The 6,723-nt window shown below is 41.5% G+C and overlaps 1 long non-coding RNA gene across 1 annotated transcript; it reads right to left on the bottom strand.

Moving 5' to 3' along the window:
- Positions 1-540: 540 nt before the first annotated feature.
- LOC117498801 lies at positions 541-6,493 on the bottom strand. The gene is made up of 3 exons (XR_004557608.1): positions 6,400-6,493; positions 2,616-2,744; positions 541-620 (listed from the first exon to the last, which is right to left on the bottom strand). It is a non-coding gene; the product is annotated as an uncharacterized LOC117498801 (long non-coding RNA).
- Between the last annotated feature and the right edge of the window lie 230 nt (positions 6,494-6,723).

Genomic DNA, 6,723 nt, shown 5'->3' with positions numbered 1-6,723 from the left:
AGAAAATGCTTTTGAGAATCTTAACAACAAAAAACAGACAGAGTTGAAAAAGTTATGATTTGTATAATACAGCTTACTGTCTATGCACTACAACAGTATGCCTGATCAAAAACAAATAAATCAGGAAGAATCCTGGACATGAAGACAAGGATCCTAGCCATCAGATATCTTTACTATCTTCTGTAGAAGTTCTTTGCAAGGCTAACGTTCCCCTTTAGATCTGTCCAGTGTTTCTTCTGAGGAAAACACTGCTGTCTGTTTTAAAACACTTAAACAATGCCTGGAAGAAGATCAGAGGACACACTGAGCCAATGAGAGTTCATACAAGAGTAGAGACCCAGCGCCCCGACGGCCTAAAGGCGCTGCATGTGTTCGGCCTCTTACCTCGTACAGAGCTGGTCTGACTGGCTGTCTGCAGGCCAGCTCTGGTTCTGGATCTCTTTCCACACTGGGGACAGGAGGGGTCTCCTGATGGAGGTCTCTGCTCCCAGTATGAGGTGATGCACTGTCTGCAGAACCAGTGTCCACAGCTGGTAGAGACTGGATCCTTCAGGACGTCCTGACACAGAGCACAGCTGGACAGCTGCTGCCCCACAGGAACACCACTCTTCCTCTTCCCTCTGTGGAGATCAACACATCCTTTACAGCAGTGGGTCCCAACCCCCCTTGGGGGGGCGCCAAAGATCGCAGGGGGTGCGCCAGGCCTCAGATGATTTGAGGCCAAATATCATATTTAGACTTTTCTTCTTTTTTATTTTTACATATAATTGTAACGCAATACATGATTGTCACTAAAAGCCTTGTCTCTACATTACAATAACATATACAAAATAATTGATTAATTAATTTGAATAAAGATTCAAGTTAGTAGCTATTATAGGCATAACAAGACAGACATGTATAATTCTTTCTTTGATAGAAATGTTTCTTCTGCCCGTAAAGTGTCCAAACCAGGCTTTTCTGGATAAGCGCATTTTTTAAACATAGTCATTGTCCATGCCGGTTTCAGATTATTTGTCACAGTTGCTCCGATCAGATCGGTCTCCTCCATTTTGTAGATTATTTACGACTTTTGAATCCACATAAACACATCGGCAAAATCCGGCTTACTTTGAGCATGTGTTTTAAACAGTTGAATCCCTTTGTGAATTGTTTCCACTTGCGCCGTCCTTTCATTTCTTCATACAGCGGGAATCCAAATGAATGAATCCTGAGTCCAATAACCATCAAAGTCACTTTCATCCTCCTTTAACAACATACTTCACATTCATCCAGTTTGAGACTTTTAAACTTTAATTACCGCTGTTGCGCCCCCCCCCCCCTTGCGTGTGTGTGTGTATGTGGGGGGGGGGGGCGCAACTTCGAACAGGAGTCATTTGGGGGGGCTCTTGGGAAAAAAGGTTGGGAACCCCTGCTTTACAGCACTTTACTTTAGAGGACATGATTCTCACCAAAGGTTCAACAAGGGGGCAAATTCTAGTTTGATATTAGAGAAAAGGTCTATATCTGTATATACAACACATTCTCACTCCCAACTCGGCCTATGTTGACGTTATGTCAGGGTCCCTGTCGTCACTTTCCAACGCAAGGGGGGGCCCTTTAGCGTCGAGTTTCAACTTTCGGCGATGTCCATAGACTTCTATAGAGCTCCCTAAACGTATGTAGTAGACGACTTGAGATCGCGAGCGAATGCTCCCCGCTGCGTTGAAATTCAACGGCAGCGGCCGGTTCTCTGATGAAGCATACGATGCGAGACTGCGTTGCATTAAAAACATTATGCTCTCTATATATTGTCTTTATTATGCTTTAAACGTTATGTCAGGATCTCTTGGCGTCACTATCAAACGCTGGTAATAGACGAGTTGGGATCGCGTAGAAATGCTCTCCGCAGATCCATTCTCACAGCGTTTATCAACCTTTTTCTGACTCAATATCAAGCCACACTTATTGTTTTGACTTCTTTATTTTAATTGAATAATGTCGGACTTCTGTTGCTGTCAGTTAGGGGGAGAGTAGGGGCTCAGAAAACTGAAATCTGTATTGTTTCATCGTTTCCTTCTAATTTTGTATTCTTTTCTAAACCACACTGTTATTTACTCAACAATAAGACACTATTATCCTTGTGTTTATTTATTTGTGTGATTGTATAATGTTGGACTTTTGGAGTCCGTCAGAACCGAGGGTCGGAGCAGCTCATTCGAACTTTGCTGAGCCACGGAAACTGCATTCAGTAGAAGCTTCTGAATGCGGCACTTCACGTCCTCCGAGTAAATCGCCAGAAGCGGGTCGGACGAACTAATTTGAGCTACTTTAGTCCCTGGGGCTTTTTGGTGTGAACGCAAATATATCGTAGTTCTGATGAACTATTGTGGGAAAAGTACTCCAAAGTACTCCGGTGTGAACGCGCCTAATGTAAAGTCCTTTTCCTGCACCATTTGAAGGCTTCAAAACAGGCATTTTTACTGTATGTGTTTGGAGAAATAACACAATCAATGGCCCAGAATTGTACTTTGAAAACTATGAATCTTAGTGCTTGAAGAAATACAGACTGGCTAAGCCTAAGATAACATAAAAACTGAATCCTCTTCAGGTCAGTTTACAGCAGAAACTCTTACTTTGTGTCTGAGGGTCCAGGTTCATTACTGAAGTATAGAGGTGGACTCATAGACCGGACACTCCTCAGACAGCTGGAGACTGGAGACTCGTCCTCTTCCTCATCTTCTAAATCACTCATCTTCTTCAGTCTGAGAGATAAACCATTAACACACACACACACACACACACACACACACACACACACACACACACACACACACACACACACACACACACACACACACACACACACACACACACACACACACACACACACACACACACACACACACACACACACACACACACACACACACACACACACACACACACACACACACACAGTTAAAGAACATCAAATCAGTCAGACTTCAGACAGGCCGCTCTCCATCTTGACTGCGCTGAAAGTACAATCTCTCAGCGGGCACTAAAAATGGGGGTAAAAGTTCCCGAGATTAAGTGCTCTTTTTGACCGCGGTGAAGTTAGTTTTAGGTTGGATATTCGACGGACATTCGCGGACCAGCCAGCAGCGTCAGTTTCCCCTGCTTCTGGCTGTATTACGACGGGGAGATCTTCTGCGCGAAACGAGGCTTTCACTTAGGGACCATCAACAAATGACTTTTCAATTACACAAGAAAAATGTTCTTTTTAATAAATCGACAGCTTCTCGATCGTGTGAATGTGAAGCAAATTCACTCTAGAGCATACATTTATTGAACACACCTCTTTTTATTGCATTTTAATACTTTAAATATTTTTATATTAATATTTTGATAAAGATTTGCTTATTTCTTAAATACCTTCCAGGTTATGTGACCTAATCCCTCAAAATCAGTGCTGGGTCAAAGAACTACACTGGCTGCATAGGACACACCTCTTTTTATTCCATTTTAATACTTTAAATATTTTATATTAATCTTTTGATGGAAAAATGAGCATATTGCTTCAATACCTTTCAGGTCATGTGACCTAATCACTCAAAATCAGTGCTGGGTCAAATAACTACACTTTCTGCCAGGATAACAACCTCCATCTCAACGTCAGCAAAACCAAAGAGCTGATTGTGGACTACATGAAGCAGCAGAGAGAAGGTCACGCCCCCATCGCCATCAATGGGACTACGGTGGAGAGAGTCAGCAGCTTCAGGTTCCTTGGGTTCCACATCACTGAGGACCTGACATGACTCTTCACATCACCACCATCACCAAAAAAGCTCGACAGCGGCTCTTCTTCCTCCGCAGGCTGAGGAGGTTCAACATGGACTCCAGGATACTCTGCAACTTCTACAGGTGCACCATAGAGAGAATCCTGATCTTCTACAGGTGCACCATAGAGAGCATCCTGACCTTCTACAGGTGCACCATAGAGAGCATCCTGACCTTCTACAGGTGCACCATAGAGAGCATCCTGACCTTCTACAGGTGCACCATAGAGAGGATCCTGATCTTCTACAGGTGCACCATAGAGAGGATCCTGACCTTCTACAGGTGCACCATAGAGAGCATCCTGACTGGCTGCTTCACGGCCTGGTACGGCAGCTGCACCGCCCTCAACCGTAAGGCTTTACAGAGGGGGGTGAAAACTGCACAGAACATCACCAGGACGGAGCTGCCATCCATGGAGGACCTTTACTCCCAGCGGCTCAGGAAGAAAGCCCTCAGGATTATCAAAGACCCCCATCACCCCAGCCACAAACTGTTCTGTCTGCTGCCGTCTGGCAGGCGTTACCGGAGCATCCGGACTAAAACCACCAGACTCAGGGACAGTTTCATACCACAGGCAATAAGACTGCTAAACAACTGAACTGCTGAAACAACATCTGTTAAACACCCGAACTGTTGAAACAACATCCATAACATTCATCTGCTACTTAGTAATTATTTATCTATTTCTCTAATATATCATTCCAATAACTTGCATATAGACTCTTATTGCACTATTTCACTTTTTTAAACTATTTTTCTTTTTGTATTTACTATTTACTTGCACTATATTTTTCTGTTTATCTGTGTTATTGTGTTGCACTGTTGGAGAAGCCTGTGAGCTAAGATTTTCATCGTCATAACTACACTGTAGCTATGTTCGTATGACAAATAAAAACCTTGAACCTTGATTAATGAATTAAAGTACGTCTTTTTTTTGTAACTAGCTGATGCTCAATCTAATCCTGTTCTTCAAAGTCACTGTCAGACTCAGAATTCTCTGAAATGTGATCCTCGCATTCTGAAACACCTTCCTCTTCCTCTACATCATCATCAAATGGTTCTCTCTCTTCCAAAATCATTTGCAAGGCCCTCTGAGCAGAGAATCATTTGGCCATCTTGATCAGTTGTGATAAGACACACACACACACACACAATTTCCACACTTGTGTTAGCCCCGAACATCCTGTATCTAATATAAATGTGTAGGGGGGGGTGTACAGTGGGTGGTCATTGAAAATGTGTTCTGATATATGTTCTTCACAGAAAATTAGCCAACGCCATTGAGTGTGAGTTTGAACAAATAATGTATCATATCATTTTTCTTTAGATAAATAATGAAACACTATACAAGGGTTAATATTAATACATTTTTGTATGGAAAATTCTGTTTATTTTTTCAATAGCTTCTCTGTCATGTGACCGAATGTCACACTCAGTATTGTAGAAAGGAAAAAATAGTGGCAAATAAATGAAGTGGGAATTAAAACAAGTATGTATCTGAACTAAAAGTACTACAATTACCTATAAATGTACACAGATGGTTCTAAGAACAAAGAAGAGTGTGTTGGAGTTGGTATATACATCCCAGAATTTAAAATATCTATCTCAAAAAGAGCGTCTGATCAATTATCAGTGTATACAGCAGAAATGCTTGCTGTAATAATAGGATTACAGTGGGTTGAAGAGGTCAGACCAGATAGGGTGGTGATATGCACAGATTCATTGTCCATATTAAAAAGCACAGATTCATTGTCCATATTAAAAAGCATACAGTCAACAATAATATTATCCGATATAAAGAGCTGTTTCTATTGTGTACAGACTAGTATTCAATTCAGAAAGTGATTTTGAGTCATTAGATATTGAAGAAATAAGCTAAGCTAAGCTAATAAGCTAATTTGCAATAAAAAGAGGTGTGTCCTATGCAACCAGTGTAGTTCTTTGAGCCAGCATTGATTTTGAGTGATTAGGTCACATGACCTGGAAGGTATAGAAGCAATATGCTCATTTTTCCATCAAAAATATTAATATAAAAATATTTAGAGAATTAAAATGGAATAAAAAGAGGTGTGTCCTATGCAGCCAGTGTAGTTATTTGACCCAGCATTGATTTTGAGTGATTAGGTCACATGACCTGGAAGGTATTGAAGAAATAAGCTAATTTTTCCATCAAAATATTAATATAAAATATTTAAAGTATTAAAATGCAATAAAAAGAGGTGTGTTCAATAAATGTATGCTCTAGAGTGAATTTGCTTCACATTCACACGATCGAGAAGCTGTCGATTTATTAAAAAGAACATTTTTCTTGTGTAATTGAAAAGTCATTTGTTGATGGTCCCTAAGTGAAAGCCTCGTTTCGCGCAGAAGATCTCCCCGTCGTAATACAGCCAGAAGCAGGGGAAACTGACGCTGCTGGCTGGTCCGCGAATGTCCGTCGAATATCCAACCTAAAACTAACTTCACCGCGGTAAAAGACCGGTGAAAAGTACTCCGGTGTGAACGCGGCTGTTGGACTCTAGGACGCTGATGTTCTGACATCCAGTTTAACAGAGTAAATAATGAATGTGTTAGAAAGCAGATCCTGTTAACACTCACCCTGTTGTTCTCCTCCTGCTCCGTCCAGCTGTGAAATGGCGCCTGGCAGTCTGACCAACTTCCTTCCCTTCCTGTCAGACTGTAGTTCCTCAGAGCTTCCGATTCGGCAGTTAAGGGGAAAGTTAAGGGACATTTAATTTACAGCGCTGAGCGAACAATCCTCCGTGTTTGAACCTCTTAAATCGCTACATAGACGATTTATTTGGACTGGATTATCCCAGAGAGGCTAAACATTCTTTATAACACAGTTTGAGATTTGTGAAACCTTAATTCTATTTGTGAAAATTAAAAAAAGGGAGATTTCAGTGCTTTTTTCGCATCTAG

Source organism: Trematomus bernacchii, unplaced genomic scaffold (genome assembly GCF_902827165.1).
Source record: "Trematomus bernacchii unplaced genomic scaffold, fTreBer1.1, whole genome shotgun sequence".
NCBI classification, from domain to species: domain Eukaryota; kingdom Metazoa; phylum Chordata; class Actinopteri; order Perciformes; family Nototheniidae; genus Trematomus; species Trematomus bernacchii.
This window is presented reverse-complemented; position numbering and strand designations above follow the sequence as displayed.